At 42.4% G+C, this 22,935-nt stretch overlaps 2 long non-coding RNA genes across 2 annotated transcripts in view; one reads left to right on the top strand and one right to left on the bottom strand.

The window, feature by feature from the left end:
* The window catches only part of LOC110341355, a 120,122-nt gene that overhangs the window by 45,932 nt on the left and 51,255 nt on the right, over positions 1 to 22,935 (bottom strand). The window lies entirely within an intron of this gene.
* LOC121133646 lies at positions 596 to 2,204 on the top strand. The gene is made up of 2 exons (XR_005870573.1): positions 596 to 714; positions 1,527 to 2,204. It is a non-coding gene; the product is annotated as an uncharacterized LOC121133646 (long non-coding RNA).

Below are 22,935 nucleotides of genomic sequence, written 5' to 3'. Positions count from 1 at the left end.
AAGCAACATGTATCAGTATGTGGTGTATATCTATGTGTGCGTGTAAGAGAGAGACAGACAGACAGACAGACAGATCCTTCATTTCTCCCACAAATACATTTCCTAATGTGAGCCTTTGCACATTTAGACAAGTATTTTTCCGCCCAACTTTCTGGTCGTGAGTTTAGCCCTGGGGAACAGAATCAAGGTGAGGTCAGAGCAAGGAATGGGAAGAGGAACCCTGACATAAAACAGACAAAAGGAGCATACTCAAACGGCAAGACGAATGAGGAAGTCAGTGGGGACTGTACAGAAGTCTGTCGAACCGGAAGGGAGGGGCATGTTGAGAAGAGAGCCAGGGAAGGTTACACGTATTTTTCAAGTAGAAGCAACACTCCAAGGAAATACCAAGGCTGTGTGTGTCAACACGAAGTCAGACGCTGAAGCCGAGACGCCAAAGTATTCAAAATCCATTGTATTTTAACTGGAACAAGAGTCTTTTGCTTTATATTTACTAGGGATATATTTATATTTCGCTGCCGAAAACCATAAGCAATGTGCAGAGAGGGGAGATATGCGCACGCGCAGGCTCACACTGTGCCTGGGAGGAAATCCTCACATCCCTGAGGTTTCCTCCTTAGCCTCCGCAGCCCCACCCCCTTCCCACCCCCATCCAGACAGGAGCTTTTTCCCTTTTCCTGTCCTCTGGAAGATGGTGTCTGAGCAACCTAGCCGGTGAGCAAGCATTAATGGGTTAAGAGGGTTGGAAACTCATTTGATTTCATAGTTGACTGTTTGCATGACTACAGGTTAAGCTGTGATTAGATTTCCATTTACGGCTCCCTCATTTTCAGGCATTTAAAAATAACTCAGCCCTAAAAGTTCTTTCTAAATTGATTGAACTGGAGCTTGCCATTGAGTCACAGATAACCCTCAACCTCAGAATACACAAACAAAAAAGAAAAAAAAACAATATCAAAGTTGGGGGAGGGCAGCCCACTGGTAAATTTTTTTTTATTATATACAGCTTTTTTATTCTGGGGGAAAAAAAAGGAAGAAAAGAAAACCTAGTCCTTTGGGGAATGCAAGCCCACAAATTCATGTCTGCTGTGTTTAATCATTTTTAAATCATTCTGCAAAGGCCTAAAATAAGCTAAAACAATTCAACTTCTACACTGGCAAGCATGCACATATACACACACATCACACATTCCTCTGCTTATAAACAGATAAGAATTCAATGGCCTTATGGGTGTTATATGAGACATTTTCAAAGCGGGGGGACCACAGGTGTTTTATGACGATCTCATCTCTGAGAAAAATCCAAATGACTTTAGGAGACTTGATAAAATATCCTTATTCCAGCCTTAGATTCAAGACTATTCAGGCTTCTCCCCAATTTGCCAATTCACTGCTATACAGTCACCTACACCTGCAAGGTTTCCGGCAGCATTCAGCCGGTAGCCTAAGAGTTCAGCAGGGATTCCCTGGTGGAGGCATCTCATTAGACCTCCTGCACAATGCTGGTATTTTTTCTTCCTGCCCAGGCTCCTCAGAAGAGGAACTGTTCTCTTGACCCATCCTGTGACTCCAAGATTCCAATTTCCTAAAGCACTACAGCCTTTTATTATTGCATGGGGAAGATTTAAAGTATTGCTTGTCCTTGTGCTCAGAAACACAATGATGCCTCCAATGAAGTTGAGATCAATGTGCACCATTACTGCTACAGGCACACCCTTTCATGTGTCTGTATTCTGTCATTTGGAAGGCTCCGGCGATTTTCCATTGGAACAGAGGTGTGAATACTCACCAAAATCACAACTAGTGAATTGGGGCAGAAGGCAAAAGCAAAGACAGGAAGTCGGCAGAGTCAAACTTTACGCATTCGAGTTCCGCTAGTAAAGACCGGAAGTCGGCAACAGAGTCTGCTTTCTGTTCTTTCCACCTCAACAAAATACCGTCTCCGTCATCCCTGCACATCTTGCCTTCCTAATGTAAGGACGACAGATTGGCCTTGCCAACCATTCTTCTCTGTCATCTCTGCGCTGTCCAAGATCCATTTTTGTAATTGCTGAATTGTTAATGCTTCTAATTGATCTTTCTGTCTTGTGGTATTAATTTTTTATTTATGTCATGGTTTATGAGTAAGTTCTCAGAAGCCCAAAATGCTGAAGATCGAAAGGTTGCAATAAATGCATATTCTTACTCAAAATGATAAATTCCAACTAACTGAAGTCTGGATTCTTGCTCTGACTTAATCCTTCAAAGGGGTTGTCATTGCCTTCTGTGTTCAGTGCTTCTTTCATTTAGTGTGTGCACACATATGAGCACGTGCAAACCCACATGCTATGTGCTGGACTCGATGAAGGCCTTTACAAACACAGTCCACTTAATCTTTATAAAAAGGAACTGTGGCTGGCCTCTTTTGAAGGTGAGAAAACTCAGACTCAAAAGAGAACGGGTTTGTCCAACCTTACTCTGATGCCAGTGCTGGAATCTACATGGACACACCCAACACTCAGAGTCAAGCTATGCCTTACCCGAGGCACATAAGTGTGGTCTGGCAATTTATTGACATCCTCTTTTCAGTGATCTATGGGACCTAGCACTTCATGCTGATAGTAATGGCATTGTTACTGTCAGGTTCGAGTGCTATGCTTACCTCTCCTGTGGGATATGTGCACTGTGTAAATTGTGCTCTGATTGGTTTCATAAAGAAAGCTGACTGACCAACAGCCAGGCAGGATAAGGTTAAGTGGAAAAACCAACTAAAGAGGGTAATAAGAAGAGAAGCAGGAGAGACGCCAGGAGGATAGGTAAGACATGAGCCACGTGGCAATACATTGATTAACAGAGATGAGCTAATTTAAATGTAAGAGCTAACTGGTAGTAAATCTGAGCTATTGGCCAAGCATTTACAATTAATAGAAGCCTCAGAGTAGTTATTTGGGAACTGGAGGGTTTACATACCTCCAGTGTAGTGTTTTCAAGGAATTAGGAGGTACACTGAAGAGGGTCTTGCTTGTGCGTGGTCTTGCCTTTTTCGTGGTATTCTAAATAAAGGGACAGGGAAGCTCCCTACCACCAGCATCATCACATTTTTCTGACTTTTGCTGTCCCCCACTGAGCCTATGAAAATTTAGGCTTCAAGCAACTTTACTAGGCAGACACTTTGCCTAATTCATCTTTTTATTTCTAGTGCTTAGGATAGCTCTTGACTCATACTGGAAGCTCAATAAATATTGATTTGAAATTTTGAATAAAATTAGGTCATGATCAAATAAAGGTTTATCATCCTTAAGCGTACTCTTCCAGTTTTTCATGAGAAATAAATTAATAGGTCTCATCTGTTCACCAGTTTTGATTAAATTCTGGAATGTATCATGTCTTGCCAAACCCCTATACCATTTTTCCCTGTCTTTGTAATTTTCCTGGTTATTTCTGACATTTTACATATTATGACATCCCCATCCAAGAAGACAGAGGAGACGATCTGTTGCTAATAGCTTTTGAAGTGAATTCAATGTATTGTTATAGTAACCAAAATTTACAAAACAGATCAATTAGGGAAAGATTTAAATTCAAGCTCAGAAGAGAATGTTTCTAGAGGGGGGGGATAAATTATTCTACGTTTCAGAAAACTGACAAAAGAGATTCTTTCTGTATCACATGAATTTCACAGTGTAAAAAAAAAATGCAGCCTTCCCAGATCCCAAACGATATACAAGAGCAAAAGACAGGGTAATGGCATCTACACACCTGATTCCCTGTGCTGTCCCTAGTCTGTAGGACTACTTCTTCATCTACAGAATCCTTCCAATTCCAGAAACTTCCTCCTAGGCTGAGAAGAGCCCCACGTCAAGGCACACATGGCATTGGGCATGGCTGTTCTTCATAATGACTGTTGATATATAATAATAGTCTGCTTGTTTCTCCATCAATGCAGAGGCCAGATCTGATATAAATCCTTACATATACTCAGGGATCATCACATCATAGCTAGCATCTGCTCTGGAAACACACCCTTTACTCAAAATGTTTTTGTTGGAAATATGGCAGGCAGTATCTTCAGTTACATTACGTGTTTTGACCATTTGTCATTTCTTTTCATGTGTCTTTTACAAGAAAGAAGCACTGAAGGGAACATATTGGAACGTGGTATACATTAGAATGTATGTCAATGGACGCGATTTTTATGGCAAACTCAAATACTACAGTCCAATTGTGTGGTGTCAGGACTACAAAGATTCATCACAAGATAGAATTCAGGTTACTACAAGTAGTCTTGCTCGAGTGTTACGGCTTTTTTAGCAAAAGCCGATGACTTCTTTACACTGTTAAAAAGCAGCCAGAGTAGGCCAGGTATTGCAGTGCAGCACCCGGGGGGTGCGGGGAGGCAGAGGAAGGAATGTTCGAGGCCTTCGTCCCTTACGATGTTAAAGGCATCCTTGGCTGAGACACTATCTGGACGCATCTCCAACCCTCCACCAGCCTGCACCAAACTGTGAACATGGTCAGTGATTACCAGTTTCTCCCGACCTTCCTTTCCAACTTGAGAAAAGCGATTTGCGACGAATTTGGAGCGCAAATAATTTTTATCATAAAAGACCCCTGGGATCTGATCTAATTCACAAGAAGCCGAGAGTGCTGTGTAGAAACCAAGCACTCAGATAGCACAGTGCCATCAATGATGGCGCACAAGCGTGTCCGGATGATTTAGTGAGAATGGCATCCCCAAGGTGGGGTCCCAGAGCGCTCACACAAGAGGTCTGTTTTTTTTTTTTCCAAAAAGGATCTCGAAATCTGTTTTCATTCCTCACATGTTTAAAAACCAAATCGTGGCTAAATGTCTTCTTCTGGCAGAGGGTCACTTCCTTAGAAGGGCTGAATAATCAAGGCAGCGGAACCATGTTCAGAAGAGTCAGGTCTGTGACGGCCCTCTCGTCCAGCCCAGAAACGAAGTGAAGTTGCCCTTACGATGGTCTCACCCATTCTTGCATCCTACTCTGCTGACACTGAAAGTTCATGATGGGGTCCATCAGCAGTGTGGGCCACTTGCCCACACTCGTCAGTGGAAGGTAAGCGGGTCCGACATACAGCCCCACCAAGGACACGCAGCAAAGACAACGACGACACTTCCAGCTGGAGTCTAACTGATTGGGAATGCTGCTGGTCCTCACTGGAAAGTGTAAACCCAGGCTCTGGCCAAAGCACAACAGAACTGTGCTGTATCATTGGCCCATCACTAAGGCCTTTTATGGAAGCAGAATCTCAGATAGTCCAGACCGGCTTCAAATTTGCTATGCCAATAAGGAGGATCTAACTTCTGACTCCTTCTGGTTGCTGGGATGACAGGCATGTACCACCAGGACCCCCGCTTTCAAGAGGTGCTGGCGGTCAAACTCGGGCTCCATGCATCCTAGACAAACTCTCTACCAACTGAGCTACATCTCATCCCCTACACCTGCTTCTTTCTTCTGTCTTACTTCTGTCTTTATTCCTATATTCTGTATTCTGTCTTTATTCCTGTAGGCTATCACAGCTCCTTAGGTGCTGGAAAAATTTCATTGCATTTTTCTCTGCCTATCCATTTCCTTCTACCTTCCTTCCCATGGAATATATTCCTTAGAATCATGACCTGGAACTCCCTCTAGGATCCTGGGTATTTACACACCCCCTCAGTCAAGGAGATCCCGGAACCAACTGCAGTGAGATGTCAAATCTCACTGCATGTCCTTACCTCTCCTTGAGACAATGGTACCTAACAGCTAGTGACTTACAACCTCAACATTTTACAAAGTAGGCCCTGTCTAAAAAGAGCTTCCTTCATCATTTCTTGTGACTTAATAAAAATATTGGAAGATAACCGCACTAAGGACAATCTGGAGATGTTATGGTAGGATTTCTAAGTCATCATCCATTTTACCCCTAAACGCTCACAAACCGGACATTGGATAACCAATCTGCTATTTCCCAAGGCTTTGGATCAAGCGTTCTCCATGCAAATATTTCTCTTTTAAGATATAGAATCTAGTTTCCTACCTGTTAGAAACTTAAAACATCTTCTACCACTTTTTCCATGTCTTTCCATTATTCTCCTGGGTTCAAGCACAGTATTTCTCGAACCTCTTAGAATAAAAGTTACTATTCCTGGAGACTTGTATTTTGTAGCCTCTTGGCTCATTTTTATCATCTTGTTAATCTTCTCTACTCCAGGATTCCTCTATTACTTTTAAGAATATTTCCATGGACAGAAAAACGTATGGCAGCCCATTCTCTCTGTCAAATCAGGAATAAGACAGACTGTCCTGCGTGGGAAACTGGCTCCCTTTCACTATTTTTTGTCTGAGCATACAGCAGAAACTCCATACTGTCACCCAGCTAAGATGGTGGCAGACGGCAGGTGTATATTTTCCATTGAACTGTCCCCACACATGCTGCTTCTTGTTCTAGAAAGAAAGGCTTTTCTCGGGTTGAGGGTTCCATTTGGTGTGGTGCACACTGTCTTGTGTACTGCACAGCTGCGTCTCTCTTCCTCAGGGGCAAGACAAGGACAAGGTGACCTTGCTTTTATCACCCCCGCCCCCCATACCTTTGTTTTATAGTGTGGCACTGACAGAAGAATGGAGCTTGCCAGTTAAGCCACAGGAAAATTCTACAATCCTTAAGGCCAACCAGGGCAACCAGAGACCCTATCTCAAGAAACGAAAAGAAAAGAAAAAGAAGCCAACAAATGATGGAGGATGTATTCTGTATGTACGGTTCTCTTGTTGATTGATGAATTAAGACACTGAGAGAGAGAGAAAGAGAGAGAGAGAGAGAGAGGGAGGGAGGGAGGGAGGGAGAACGCAGCACCATAACATACACACACACACACACACACACACACACACACACACACACACACTAAAGTAGTCAACAAAATAAAGATTTCTGATTCTTAGCTGTTTCCATAAGACTCAACATTTTAAATTTTTGTTCTAAAATAGAATAGAATATTCACAGGGATGTTCTACCGTGATGTTTCTGGTTTAAACACAGAGGGTTTCCTTGAAGTGCCTTTGCATTGTGTCATACAATTTACACTATGAGGTAATTTAACCCTTCAACTATACCCCGATTAATTGCCAGCTGACAATACACAAGGCCCTTGGACTCACTCCTGTGGGCAGCTTCCTTTCTGGTATTACTTAGATTATGGGACTGCTTAGCTCTCTTTTGGTTTGGTTTTGTAATTTTCCATCCTTAAAATTATACACTTCTGCCCATTCTCTTCATGCTTTTTTTCTAACCATTTTGGTAAAGAATCTTTTGGTCTCTTACAATTCTAACTGGCTAAGACCAAAAAAAAAAAAAAAAGGTTTGTGTGTCTGTCTGTACGCCCCCCTTCTTGCCCTCTGTGTGTGTGTGTGTGTGTGTGTGTGTGTGTGTGTGTGTGTGCAGCCAATACTCCAGAAGGAAAATTCTCAATGGGGATTTGAACCAGGTTTCTGCAGTGCCTTTGGTCTCTGGCTCCGCCTCCCTGAAGCACCTCAGCTCTGACCTCAGACCCTTAGGACAGCTTTGCCCCTGACACTGCCTTCCTCCTGCACCTGACCTGGTAAGCTCCCCTGAGGCAAGCTAAGTCCCATGGTTCACCCTGGTTTGTTTATGCCTCCCTATACTGAATATCGGACATGGCCTCTTGACAGTCCAATTTTGAAGGTATGAATGAGTTCTTGTCATAAGCCGTGTCCTAGACTGAGTGCGCCGTGGGTATCTCCTAAAAATGCATAGCTAAATTAGGACTGCAACAGTGAGGGCTTTCACAGTCCCATTTTTTCAACGGCTTTGAATTAAACTGATTCTTTCCATAAGCCTCCAACCTGTAGGCTGACAGGACTTTCTGAATTCTTGACGCACCTCTTGCCCCTCTAGTTTGCACGGTGAAACATCCGCCAGACATCTGTGTGGGAAGTGGACCTTTGTACCCATGTCTGCTACAATTCCTGGGTGTCCTGGCCCACGGTAAACAACCTAGCACTTGCCAAGGCTGCTGGTCTCGGCCACCACCATTCACTCCTGCTGTACCCTAATAGACACCCACCCTAGCTGCTGATTCAAAAGCTCACACTCATTCTCCATCTGAGACAATTCATGCCACTGAGCCTTGTCGTACTGCCCCAGCTAAGGAAACATCGACCGTCCCCATTCAAGGTACTCCTAACATCTCCTTAGGAAACCGTAATTCCCTTGACAGGTGTGTTCCTTAGATAAATATGAACAAAGATGCTAGCACTCTTTCCAAAATTACTGGCTTATCCTTTTATTTCATTAGCCTGTGTTTAAAAAAAAACTGTTCCTCAAAATTAGGGCAAAGGGAAACTGGACCATTCTGGCCCTTACTCCTTAAGCTCATGGCTGGCTTTGTGTATTGTGTCCATCTGCCTCCTACGTGTCCTCCATTTTCTGGGTCAGCACAAAATGTGATGTGGTCTTTGCTCCCATTTATTTCTCGTTGTATGTTCTCTCTGCCCTTACCAGAGGGGGCAATATTAAGTACATCCAGTCAATTAGCTTGCAAGAAAAACTTTGTGAATCGATCTCTTTGCTCAGTAGGTCCAACAGCAGTAATGGGCTTCTCTCATCTAACCAGGCAGCAGAACTTTGACTGGCAGACTGTCTGACAGGTGTTATTTTTTTTTCCTCCCAGTCTAGGAGCTGTTACAAGCTATCATAAGTTTCATTCTAACCCTCTGATGATGTACAGATGTCCCACAATATTGAGACACAGACAAGAAAAGAATCTTGCCTGTCCTATTATAATATTCTATCAAAAATATCAAATCTTTAGCATAATCTTTGTCACAAGACAATGGTGACTAAAGCCATTAAAAAAATCTATCGTGTATACCTTTAAGTCAAGCCATGTTGTGTGTGAAGCTAGTGCCTAACAGCACTGAATGGATTTTAAACAATAAACACCTAATTATTTAAAACAATAATCAAAGACTCAGTTGTTGACTTTTAAAGTTTTCTTTACAATTCTGTAGAGACCATCGAGAGTAGGGAGTGATCTGGTCAACCAAGGCCAGTGAGAATTTTCTAACCATGTGTCCAAGACACCTACTCTCTAGAAATGAGCTGACTGGTCTGTGCAAGCTCGGGTTCAGTCAGGTGTTCCACTGGCTGCAACAAAAAATAAGAGGAAAAATTCGTGTTGCTTAGGTTGACAAAGGAGGCGGGATACTTTCAGACATCATCTGAGACGTAACTAATGCCCTGCCTCCCTTCCCATTATTCTAGAAGAGTTCTCTGAGGAGCTTCTTGGTACTACTCTGGAACTCAGAGCATGGGCTGAGGTTGGAAGGAATTCAAAGAAAGGATAGAACTTCTAAGTTCAATGGAAAGTTAGCAATTTCAGTTCAGCTTTATTTAATGCAGAAGGGACATCTGGTCTCCCTGTTCTTCATTATAACATCAGCTCAACTTATGTGTTCTCTAGCATGTTCTTATTTTTCAACACACAGAAATTCTTTGAGATGAACACAAGTGACTGCAGTAATACAGTGTACTCGAAGCTTCTATTAAAGTTTTGGCTAGCACCTTTTGGAAAGAAAGAGGCTCTGGGAGCTGCTGTGAAGATTTAAGTCCTCCAAGATAAGATGACCTCCTTCGTTAGCTCATTCCTTCCATCTCCTAGCTTTAGAAAAGTATGAATAGTCTTTAGCCTCACTCTAAAATCCAGTCAAAATTACCTTGCATACAGTAAGGCAACTAAATTTGAAGTTTAAAATAAGACAATCCTTGCAGGGAAAATCAGCCACTTATCAGTAGTGTTCCATGCAGCTCATTGGAAATTCAGAATTTGGAACACAAATTTAGAGTATTGAACATGGCATTATTCATTGCCTGGCACCGAGTCACACAAGGCAGTTAGCCAAACAAGCTATCTCTCTACTTACAGGTGAAACAACGGCTTGGAGAATCTTAAAAATTTGAAAACATTCATAAATCAAAATAGGAGGCTTTCTAAGGGGGGGGGATGGAACCCTCTGCCAAGTTAAACAAACTAAAGAAGAAAACAAGCCCGCTGTTAAAATGGTTTTCATGACAGACACTTACACTTCTTCAAACAGTATCAATTAGTGTCTTTAGAACAGACTTCCCAGAGATGATATTTCAATCAGCATATTTCCTGGATGGAAAGAGCTTCCGTTCGTTGTTTCCGGCTGCAGAAAATAAGACAATGGCTCTCAGTAGCTTTGCAGACTGGCAGAGCCCATCCCTTAGATGCGAACTATTTAAACGCATGAAAACTAGAGTGCCCCTGCCGCCCTTCAAGGGAAAATGTCCCCACCTGTCAAGGCAGGACTTGTAGTACATGGATGTTCAGATTTGTGCACTTTGTCTTCATTCAAAGAAGTTGTGGCTTCTTCAGAATAGCCACTGTTGTCCTTGTCTTCTAAGGGATATTATTTCTTGTCATCTGGCTAAGAGGCCATATCACAAAGATTCATAAAGAGCTAAGGAATCCCAAAGGAAACAAAAAGCAGAAGCCAGACTCCCCCCTTCCCCCTTGAGTCAGCTTTCAGGCTTTGCTCTATTACCAAAAGCCTATCTGGGAAAGTTAGCCAAGACAACATGGTTAACCTTCAACACAAGAAGTTTTGAAGACCAAAGAAGGCTCCTAGGCTTTGGGAAGAAATTTAAATTGGATTTATGGGAAGTTCTAGAGCTGCTGGTTAGAAGTTACAGTTGAGATGTGTGATGGCGTGTGTAGGGTCAGATTCTGAGTCAATCCCACAGCTACCCCAAAGTTGTGAATAAAAAATAAATTAGTCTGTGAGTCAGCTGTTTTCTTGAATATTCCATTATGTAAAGTCTGAGTTACGTACAGTCCTGGGTTTCATTCAGGTTTATGTCTACACTAGGAAATTAAATCATCCATGTCCAAAAGCAAAGTTCTAACTCTGGGTCCTCAACAAACTGTCTGTGAAATGAAATCACTAGGGCCCCTCTTAACTCATTCAAGTTGAGAAAGAAAGTGAACCTTCTGTAAATCTTCAGGTCAGCACTCCACATGTTCCCGGCAACAACAAAGCAAATCACGCCTAGGAAAAGAGCCACTGACCGTGAACATAATGCTTTTTTACATTCAAGAAATGACAGATTAACCCCTAGCTCAGCTTGTCCTAGTCACGGCCTCTGTGGGAGACCCTTCTCTTTCCAATGTGAATCCCATTTGCTCTTCGGCCATGATGGCTACAAAATGGCTTCCTTGCAATGCTTTACCTGCCCTGCTGGCTGGTTGACCTTGAACCATCTCCAGCTTGATGCAGCTTAAAATCCTTGGGGACATCTGCAGTACTGGCTACATGACTTCCTTTGCTTCCTTTGTCTTTCTGAAGTGCTTCCAAAGAGCAATGCCAAGAACTAGGTTCTTAGTTCAACACTTCCCTTGGCTGGGCTTTCTCACGGTGGAGGATTGACAGCTTTGGTGGAGGATGACTTTCTAGAGTGAGAGTCCTTAATCCCTGGGATTTGGAAGGTGTCATCTCATTGTCATGGATCTTGTGGGTTGATGACTAAAAGACGGAAGTCATTTCTACACCTCCTCATGTCTCACTTTGTAACCATATGATCTACTCATTTGTGTATTTCTCTCCAGCATCTTCTTAGGATTCTTCCCTGTCATGTTTTCTCTTGAGTGGCTCCTTTGCTTGGAGAAAAACTCCTTGTTCTCTTGTCTGAAAAAGAGCTGCTGCTTGTACTGTGGGAGGTGAATTTGGAGAAAGGGGTCGGAAGTTTCTTTTGCAGCCTGAAGCCCTCACTTAATCCCCTGTGTTTATGTGACACCTACCCTCCCTCTACTCTGCCTAATGGCACAGATTCTACATCCTCTGGGGCATCATTCCCAGAAACTAAATCTCTAGTCTTAAGCTTGGATGAAGGAGGAAATAGAAAGAATGTTATCATTTGATTTAAAGCTGTAGGCAAGCCAGCACTGAACTCATCATGTCTCTAGTCTTACCTTCAAAAATGTAGACGACCTTCCATGCCTGACTCCAAGAAAGACATAAAGTGACTTACACATTGTCTGCCCCTTGTTGGCTTCTTCTATACCTCTTCTACAAAAAAAATTAATTGTCCACCTTTTCAACTCAGTCTGGTCTAGCCTCTTGCCATTGACTTGGCTTCTTCGCGATTCTTTCTGGACATGCCTTACCTTCTGCTGGCTCCTCTCACAGTCTCTTGTGTTCTGCATTGTCATCCATCCTGCCATTTACTGAAGTTCATACAGAAAGTAGAAATAAACACAGGTGGCCAACTTGCCAATTTAAACGAGAAATTTGGGGTTGTTTGTCAATAAGTCTAACAAGGTCCCAACCACAGAGTTAAGAGTTTCATCTCTCATCATGCTCCCGTGAGACCACCCAGTATATATGAGAATTCCGTTGTGCCTAGGTTCCTGTATCCAGCCCCACTAGTTGCTGACAATATTGTTACTGCAATTGATAACTGCTTTTGTGAGTGCGGAAGACATGCCAACAAGACCATGCTTGTGCAGATGCTGCATTAACTACAATGCTTGTTAAATATTATGGCCATATCACCCTCAAAGGGTAAACTAAACTTATATCTGCTCTCTGGAAATTCTAAATGGAGACTTGCCCTGGATTTTCCATCAGGCATCACACCACCCCGTAGCTGATATAATAGCATTAAGTTGCTCAAGAAAAGAAATGATAAACTACAGGTTGTCACAATGTGTATCCAAGATACCTAAATGCAGTAATGTACTAGATGCGGTCACTTATTTCCATAATCCAGCACTGAGACGAGGGCTGAGGCAGGAGGATCTATACTAGCTATACCCTGCTTTTCACTGTGAGGTCTAGTTCAGTCTGGTCTAACAGAGACCCTAAATCAACATAAAATCATACAACACGAAGTCAATGTCATCATGCTTTCCTTTACTGTCCATCATGCCTTCAACAATGTGCTTCTTTCTTTCAGAACCCTCTTGTTGTCTCTCTTTATTTTGCTTGATTAACTCATTACCTGTTACTTTGTCCCAACCTATTAATAATCAGGATCAGGACACTCACAATAACTGTTTACTGAGTGCCTACAGCAACCGTGTGGATTATGCCTTTACATATCCTATCATGTGTCACTCAAGCTTTATTCCATGATGTGTGCTATGCTGTGCATGATGCGTGATCTCATGTACTATTTAAAACCCTATAATGAAGAAACCCCAATTTCCTTCACTCTACAGATGAAAAAATGCTGAGGAATACTTTATATAACACCCTGTCATGGAGCTTCCCAATATCTCGGGTCTACTTGAGTCGCCTCTCGGATAACACAGGGTAAGAATATACCCAGTGCCAAAGGGCTTTGAATTCTTTCAGGGAAGAGCCCACAACGACAGCAGTTATCACACAGGATTCCTGAGAGTATCAACTAAGTTAGTATCCTTGAAGTGTTTTGATAGAACAGGCATGCATTAACTGTATAAGCTATATAAATATATGTTATTTTTATTATGTTATTATTATGATCGCAGAATGGCTGGCTAACTTCTTGTATGAACAGGACCATCAATCTGAATCTGAGTGGTGTGTGCTTTTCAAAATACATTGGCTTTGTAGGATAAACACACACACACACACACACACACACACACACACACACATGCACACCACCTCCACCACCACAACCATATCACCACCATCATCATCATCATCATTCCTAATGTTCAAAAACTTTGAAACAAACTACTTAAGACTTGAAATGAGGGATGGAGAGATGACTCAGAGGTTAAGAACACTGGCTGTTCTTCCAGAGGTCCCGAGTTCAATTCCCAGCACCCACATGGTGGCTCACAACCATCTGTAATGAGATCTGGCGCCCTCTCTTGGCCTGCTGGGATACATGCAGATAGAACAATATATATATAATAGACAAATAAATCTTTTTTTAAAAAAAGAGCTGAAATGACAGTAATACAGTTTCTAGGTCTTGTCCATCGTCACGAAGTCCTTGTTGGAGACTTCCTTTGCAATAGGTGTAAGTGAAATGACTGCTGCTGTCCTACCTCATAAATGCAGAATCTGGATTTTCGTTTTCCGAACCCCGCCTCCTCCCTTCCGTGGGACGGTGAGCCCAAAGGGGACAAGGATCATGGCTGTCCTGCTTAGGCTTGTGCCCTGCCGCTGAAGAGCGGTGCCTAGAGTATGAAATGTGCTTCACAAATGTTTAATAAAGATGTGAGCCACTGGATGAAGCCTTGCAGTCACTGAACTACTGTGCCACGAGTTTCGTCCCATGCAGGAAACGGGTGCTGGAGGAATGGTCACTTAGCTCGGGGCAGGATCATAATCACAGTTTACAGTAAAGACAAATACAATGGGCTAACTCAGCGCGGCTGACTGCAAGACGGTGTCCATGATTTTTCTGACCCTAGACGAGCTGATAAATTCCTAAGTAAGTTCCATCATCCAATAGATTAGTAAGAAGGCCAAGTGAGATCATGGGCATGCAAAAACCACTCTGGAAGCTAGAAGCTGCTCCCTGTGGGGGCTACCAGGAAAGCGCTCTCTCAGGCCATATCACTCTGAAAGTACAGTTGAGGCATTAGTTTAATAAACCTGTCATTCTCCGGGGTGTTTCATGAACGGCTGCCATCCCCACAATCCTAAGTGACTGCTAGATTCCTTGAGGATGACGAATAAATGCAGATTGCGTGAGTCATGAAGCAGAGGGGGAGGGAGAGGGAAACTGTCCCCAGGTCCCTAGAAGACAAAGAGAAGTGGAATGGTCAGAGAAGTTTCAGAACTTCCCAACGCACACACGTCAGCATCATAAACTAATGAAGCAAAGAGATCCCTCTGTCTGTCCAGCATGGGACAAAGGGACAATTTCAAGTCACTTAATGAGACAGGAAAAGAAAGACAAGTTTTATCCTATCTAGAGACAAGTGACCACTTCCTCTACCAACGAGTTTGGATGGCTTATTAATTCATCTGTTTGTTTGTTCAACAAATAGAGACGATGCATACACTCTTCCATGTGCCAGACTCTTGGTACTTGGCAGAAAGAAGTGCAATGGACCCACTCTGAGCTTGTGGTGGAAGAGAATAATCAGTGGGCACTTTGTGCCTTTGGTTCCAGGTTGGACCAGTCTGACTTTCTTAACCCATTATCCTTTCTTTCATTAAAGAAACTATGGTAGCCAACAAAGGAGCAGTGTGTGTGTGTGTGTGTGTGTGTGTGTGTGTGTGTGTGTGTGCTCTAGTGCATGCCACACACACACACACACACACACACACACACATGCTTACATCACAACACATACGTGGAAACCAGACAACAGCTTCCATCAGTTGGGTTCCAAGGACTGAACTCTAGTTTCCAGGTTTGGCAGTAAGCATTTTTACCCACCGAGCTACCTCACTTGTTAACTTACAAGACACAATATTTTCTAGCCCCTCTGTTGTCTGGCTGGTTTCCACAGTGGATGGAATGGAAACAATGGGGGGGCTGGGAGGGGTCTCCGCATAAAGATGCAGGAAGGGCCTCCCAAACTTCCCTTTCTTCCTGCCGACCAGGATACCTAAACGATTTTCTACCTATAAAGAAAACAGAAACTTTTATCCTGCTGGCATTTTGAAATGCATTTGTTAAGGCCACTAACGCTCCAGTCATATTAAAAGTATTCTAGGTAAAAGAGTAGAAAATAAGGAAACCCAGAGAAGCATGGCAGGCGCAAGGAGAGTGAATAATCCCTGTTCTTCGGAGCATGGGGTGGGAGCGAAGGACATCAGCCGGAAAGGTAATTTGGAACTATGAATGAATGACAGGCACAAGTTTTAACTCTCGAGTTAAACAGAGCTCTAGAGGAAAATCAGATGTGGGATATACATCTCATTTAAAGGCAACAGAATTCTTGTACTTCTCATATGATCAGTGGTCAGGAAACATTGTGGGTCGTGGATAACAAGTTGTTCATGACTATTAAACAATAAAAAAAACCCTCACATTCAAATGCACTTGGAACATCTGGCCATCCATATTCATATGTATGCGCACACGCACACACAGATGTACATGTGTGTGCACATTCACACAAACAGCCACAAAGAACGGACTGCAGATGTATAGGCACACCACACACACAGAAGCACATCTGTATGTACACATGAAACACTGGTGTGCACATGTGTGAAGTTGGATGCATAAATGCATGCTATACATTGAGCTTGGCATTAAGCAGTATCAGAGACTGTGGTCTTCTTTATAGACAATTACATGGTTATGTATTCATTTCTCAAACTGAGTCTGCTTTGATCCTGACTTACATGTGCCATTAGGAGACGGAGAGAGGTGGATCCTTTAAACTATAGCACTGTGTTTTAATGCCATTGTGACTCTAACTCCTCTTGTTTCCTTTGAGAAGAGAATGAGTAGTAGAAAGGGAAATCAGAAAGGAGTTTTTTTTAATTTCCTTTTCCTTTCATCATGCTCTAAAAACATGTTCCCCAACAGTGTCCACAAAGCCTCCTCAGGTAGGTTCAGAAGGTCCCCAGAGCTGCCAGCAGATCTCCTCCAGCAAAAAAACTTATGCGAAAGGCCGGCTGCTACCCAGAGGGGGGCGACAGATGGCAGGGTCACTGTGCCGAGCTCAGATGGCTCACCCAGGTGGAGCAGTATCAGGGAGCTGGAAGCAGAACTCTGGAAATTATTCCTGGCCCACTTCACCTTCGCACACTGACAATTCCACACCCTTCTGATCTGTGAATTTTGGAGGCTGGAGAGACTACATGCATGTTATGATTTCTCCTAGAAAGAGAAACTTGGTTGGAGCTCCTGAGGTACCGTTTCAAAGAGGGACATGACAGCCACACTACCATACATCGTTTGCTAGTAACCACTGATGCGTACCTTGGTTTAATTTTCTTACCTTAGAGTGATGCTGACTTTCAAATGGTTACTCAGAGCCATCTCTAATTGGCATAGGAAAGCCAACATCAGTACCACATAGTGAAAGCCCATATGCAACTGGCCTGGAGGAGGAGTCGCAAGGGATGATGGGATTCAATCCAACTTTAGCTGGAGATAATCAGCATCTCCCCTACAAAATAATCTACTTGTGGTACTTCTCTCCTCCTAAGAGCCACAAGAGAATGAGAAAGGTAATCAGGGCAACTCAGACTGGGAAAGTCTTCCTGGGCACACCTATACCTGTCCTTCGTCTTCAAAAGACAGAAAGAGTAGCAAATCCCAAAGCACTAGCTTCACGCTTACTTAGGTTAATGTTGGTAAACATTCATGTTACAACACTGAAGATGTTTACTGCCAGAAAGGAAATAATTCTGTTTATTCCTTTTTTTTCCCCTAGTGACAGACTGTCTTGTGTCCCACGGTGGTATCTTGTCTCAGAAGTCATAGCGTCATTAAAAATAAATAAGTAACCAATTTCCAGGGTTCTAACATGAAGAATGCTTGCAATAAATTGGCATTTGAAGAAGCTACTCAGTGGCCTTGTCATGGATTTTCTTTCTCAAAGTTGAGTTGAACTTGAACCTGAGCAATGTTCAGTAGACAAGGATGAGGCAAAGTTGGCAATGCTTGTCTAACAGACTTGGTATGACTGGAACCAAATTCTTGGACTTGGAAAACTTTGTGACTACTTTTATAATCGCTTATATTTTTATGCTCAGTTCAATAGCCTTCAAACAAATCAAACACACAACTTTGCCATCATTGTGACCATATTTCAGGCCAAGTGTTTCAAATTCCATGCACAGGGAAGCATAAGAAGTCACAATATGCAAACATCAGAGTCCCACTGCCTAGGATCTGCAAATATGAAGTGGTCTCATAAGTCTCAGTTTCAACAAACCTCTTCGGTAACTCTTGAAACCCAACCAGAAACCAGTAAGTGAGCCAAAAGCTAATTTTAATGTCAATGTTTGAAATTTCCTTTTAGGTTATAGTCAGGATTGTTCTAGGACTGTATTTGGCTGAAGGTAAATATTATTTGTCATGATGAGAAACGGAACAAAGGATGACTAAAAGGACATTATTTAAATGGAAAGACTAAGTACAGTATGCCAAACTCCCTAGGGACAGATGTGCAGAAGGAAATACCCATGCAAGTGAATTTTGAAGAAGTCATTTCATGGGAGAGGGAGAGAGAGAGATGGAGAAGGAAAGACAAGGAGCTAGACAGTCACATGATCTCTACACTCCAGCAGATTCAGCCTCAGTCCAGAGAGGGTTTTATATAAGATGAACCACTGTGTGTTGCTGGCTCCACTTTGAGGCCAAGGGCAAGGTTTTTGTATCTCACATGAGTCAGTCATTTGGTTATAGGCTACCTCTGAAAGTTCAGGCTTATGCTCTCAGACAGCTGTTCCAGAGGGTTTCCTTCAGCTGAGAACAGTTGTACAGAAGCATCAGCAATTGTCAACTTGCAGAATCAATACTCCCAGCAAGTATGGGAAGGCTGGAATCGTTCAAACAATGTCATTTGGAAGACCACCTCCTACAACATCAGCTATGGGGGGGGGCTGCAGTAGGGGAGAAGTCAATAAACACTTCCCAGCAAAGAGGGACAGAAACAATTAATGTTCTGCTCTCTGCTGTCCTGATTAACAACATGGAGCAGCACTGAATGCCGGTGGCTTGCTCCCTGTGGTATATACTTCTGACACATCCCACACGGCTGAATTCTTGGACATCTACAACGTTAACAGGAGAACCTGATCTGCTCCCTTCACAACAGTGTGCTCATGAGAACCAAGGGGGTAAGGCACAAAGAAAGACAATATGGGCACAGCAGACCCTAGATCCAAGATTGAGCAGCTGAGGGTTCATCTCTACCTAGGGCAAAGATCAAGACACTATGGTGCTATCTGTAGTTCCAGAGAACATAAATGTTCCTGTTTCTTAAACTTAAATGAAGTACCAGACTACTGTGAATTAAAAAAAATTTAAACCATTAGTGTGGGATAAAAGCATGTCTTGGAAAAATTAATGCAACTTGAATTCTCGATCTTAGGCAAGATTACTTCAATGATTCTGTCCAGTAAATCTCTTCTGAAAGCAAAAGATATAGTTCAATTTCAGTATTCTTGCCATCACTTCGGTGGCCGCCCTTGGGAGAGGAATGAGTTACAAGCAATAATGAGTCAGAGTTGGCTCACTGTCCTTACATTGGCACTCATAAACCCCATGGTCATTGTTCCCTAAAAGCCAATGGCCATTTGACAATATTTTTACTAAACAGTACAAGTTTAGGCGTCCTACCGTTTCCCCGTCTGAAAAATCAGGTCAAATACCTGTCTGCATTTTGTAAGCCTCTCATCATGGCAATTTCCAAAGAAATCCTAGCACTGTGACACTCTGGTCTTCCAGGTCTTTCTATGGAATACCTTTGAGTCTTTACTGCAATAAAAACTAATGGACTTCTTTTCTTTATGCTTGGTTAGCTCGCCTAACTTGGGGCTCTAAACCATCCTTGTTATAAGCCATGTCTGTCTTGGAGATATTCATCCTTGCTGTTAAATATGCTGTGAAAAATTTTATGTGAAGTATTTTGTTGTTAGGTATGGATATGTATCTATGGAAGCATTTGTGGATCCAGTTACATGGCTTTTCTTCCTGCTTTCCAGAGAGCTCTGAGCGCTTGGGATTTGCACCACTGTTCTGAAATGTACATTGCGCTCAGTCATTCTAGAACTTTTCCACATACTCTGTGAGCCCAGGCTTTACCCCTGTTCGTTTCTATAGATGCCCGACATCTAGATGCCTCCGCTAGAGCGATTATCTGTGGTTGAACTGTTAAGAGCAAATACTATCCTTTCTGCGTCTCTAGCGTGCTCATTTGTGATTAAATTGTCAGGATCTCTACTTTTCAAATATTTTCTGTTGAGCCGCATGAACTTTCGCCTTTGCTCACCATGGAATGTGACTTGCCCTTGCTGTAAACTCCAGGCAATCTATTTCCTAAAGCCTCAGATAGCATGCTGCATGTCTCCTACAATCTCTCTCTCTCTCTCTCTCTCTCTCTCTCTCTCTCTCTCTCTCTCTCTCTCTCTCTCTCTCTCTCTCTCCCTTCCGCCCTCCCGCCCTCCCTCCCTCCCTGATTAATACTAATAATTTGGCTGATTAATACAAAGCTTCCTATTGTATCCATTTCACAAAACAGCTCTTTCATAATTTGGTCCAGGACATTGTTCTCTATATTATTTTCTTTCCTTGCCTTTTCATCTTCTGAGTTGTCAGCAAGTCTAAAATCTATCAGATGCCCTGTGTGCGTGCCTCGTTTCCTTTCTCTCTTTCTTTCCTTCCTTTCTTCCTTCTTTCTTTCTTTCATGCAATAAAACAACCACAGACATTACAACGGGTACATTTTCCCCTTTCTTCAAGGCCACTTTTGTAATCTGCCTTTATCCACACCCTCTGTCTGGTGTGCTGGTCTGCAGACTACCTTAAGAATATCACTTCTAATTCTCTTTATCTTATCCTCTCTGGGAGGAGAATTTGCAAGGTTCATTCTTTGTGCAGAAGCAAAAACTCTCCAAGTGCAGCTGGCACCTGGGTTTCCAAAGATTCGTGTGCCCGGAGAGTTTGAATGCTCTGAAGGAAAGGAGCTCGATGGCCAACAAAAAACAAAATCAAAAACAAAAAAATGCATCCTCTGACAAAGAACCAGAAGGATCACATCGTTTTCTCTAGAAACTTCCCTGTACCCAGTGATACCCTGTCTGCTCATGGCTGAATGAAAACACACGCTTATCTAATGAAAACAGAATTATATGAAGAATTCTGCAGTGAAACAGAGGGTTATTAAGACCAACTAATAACAGGGTTCTGACAGCCAAGCCGATATGACATTGTCTCAGCTCCAAGGCTTACTAGCTGTGGGCTTTGTAAGTCCTCCAGGGACAGACATTTGTACCTGTGAAATGGGATCATCACTAGTACCTAGCTTATAGTAATTGTGAAAACATTTTCCAGAAGTTATGATACCTGTATTTTTTTTTTTTTTTTGGTTTTTACGAGACAGGGTTTCTCTGTATTGTTTTGGAGGCTGTCGGTCCTGCCTGGCCTCGAACTCACAGAGATCCGCCTGCCTCTGCCTCCCGAGTGCTGGGATTAAAGGCATGCGCCACCAACACCCGGCAGCACTGAGGTTTTGTTGTTGTTGATACCTGTATTTTAATGAATTAATTCACTTAATAACAAGTGCTTAATAACTGTTTACCCCATCCTGAGAAACATTCTAGGCATTTTCAATGCAACGGTGAGAAAAAAAAATATAATAAAATCGTTCCTTTCTACAGAAGGGCATCAGATGCAAACTATAATGTCATGCATGCATAAAACATGTACAAGCCTAGACACAACATTTTAAACCCGGGGACCAAGGCGCTGACTGTGCACATGGGAGGTAGCAACGTGAGTCTAGACGGTAAGAAAAAGCTTCTCCAAAGGGTCAGACTCTTACTTGAGTCAGAACGCTGTGGCGGCACCAGCAATCCAAACTGTGGTAGGAGTGCTGGAGGCCAGTGTAAGGAAGATTACATTAGTAGTAAATGACTTCTCAATGCTAACGTTTCCTATGGGGAGGCTCTGGTCAAGTGTTTGATCTGTGACTCTATCTTCTATTTGGGCCTTATTGATTTTCATTTAAAAAACAAAAGATTGCACTTGATCACGCCCCCCTCCACCCCCGCAACGCCATCCAATCAACCGTGGGTTCTTACAAGCTTTCTCAAAGTGCAAGCTGATGTTTTCCACATCCGTGTTTTATCGCCGGGCATCTGGGGCTGAATGCCATGCGGATGAATTTGACTCTGCAAAGCAAGCCCCTTCAATTATCTGTCTGATGCCTCTTTACACCCAACCTGCTGACAAAAAAAAAAAAAAAAAGAACGAGAAAGCAAGTAGATGAGAGTTGCTGCAGCGAGGACACAGGAAGCCGGGAGAGAGAGGAGCATCTAATTGGAGGATCATGGGAGAGTTGTTTAAAGTAAGTTTCAGAGCCGCGATAAGGAAGAAGATGATGCTATCTCTTGGATAGAAGAAGCTATTAAAATGCACGAGTGTCTTCAATCACTTAATCAGAAAGCCCTTTTCCTGAGAACTGTCTTCTGTCTTCGTGCCATGAACAAACATAAATATTTTGAACTTCCTGTATCCTTCACCCTGATAATGGGCCGTGAACTATAAGCTCTCCCCACCTCAAAGAAAGCTAAAAACAATGATAAACATGAAAGACAGACACCAAGTCCTTCCCAGATGAATGATTGCATCCCGCAAATAGATTTTAGTGCTACTCCTTTTTTCTAGGCTCTTCATTTTTTTAAAAAGAGGTATTTTTTACATTGTGCACCCGTAACTAAAAACATGAGCATGTAAGAGTTGAACTCAGCTAAAAACAACCCTTCCAAAGAGATTTCTTTCAATGTGCCACAAAATTCTTACCATCTTTCCACATGTGAAGTTTTATTTCATATTTACTATTTTTAAAAGTCTTGAAAAGGCAATTCTGTAAGATGCTGCAAAGTGTTTAAATTTTGACTTGCCTTTCTGAAAGGCAATAAAGGCAACTGTGTGCAGACAATTTTTAAGAAAATAATTTATGTCAAAAAGAAAATGTTTAAAATGTCTATGTTAGCAGCTCTTTTCAAAGAAAGGCAAAAGGCTATAAAGTCTTAAAGATTACAGTTAAAACAATAACGATTAAAACATAAGCTTGTCTTACTGTTATAAGAATAAAGTTTCACAAAATGTTTGCACCTTTATATGATTTTAAATAACATTTTCTGAATCCAAACACAGATGTGTCAATCATTTGAATCACAATAAGCCAGACATTCTCTTTTGTGTTAAATAAATAAACTGAAGAAAAATTCTTCTTGGGCAAAGGTGAAATGAAGTTTAAGTGACCATATT

Source organism: Mesocricetus auratus, unplaced genomic scaffold (assembly GCF_017639785.1).
Source record: "Mesocricetus auratus isolate SY011 unplaced genomic scaffold, BCM_Maur_2.0 Super-Scaffold_100023, whole genome shotgun sequence".
In the NCBI taxonomy this organism is placed as follows: Eukaryota; Metazoa; Chordata; class Mammalia; order Rodentia; family Cricetidae; genus Mesocricetus; species Mesocricetus auratus.
The sequence above is the reverse complement of the archived record's forward strand: the minus strand, read 5'-3'. Positions and strand labels throughout refer to the sequence as shown.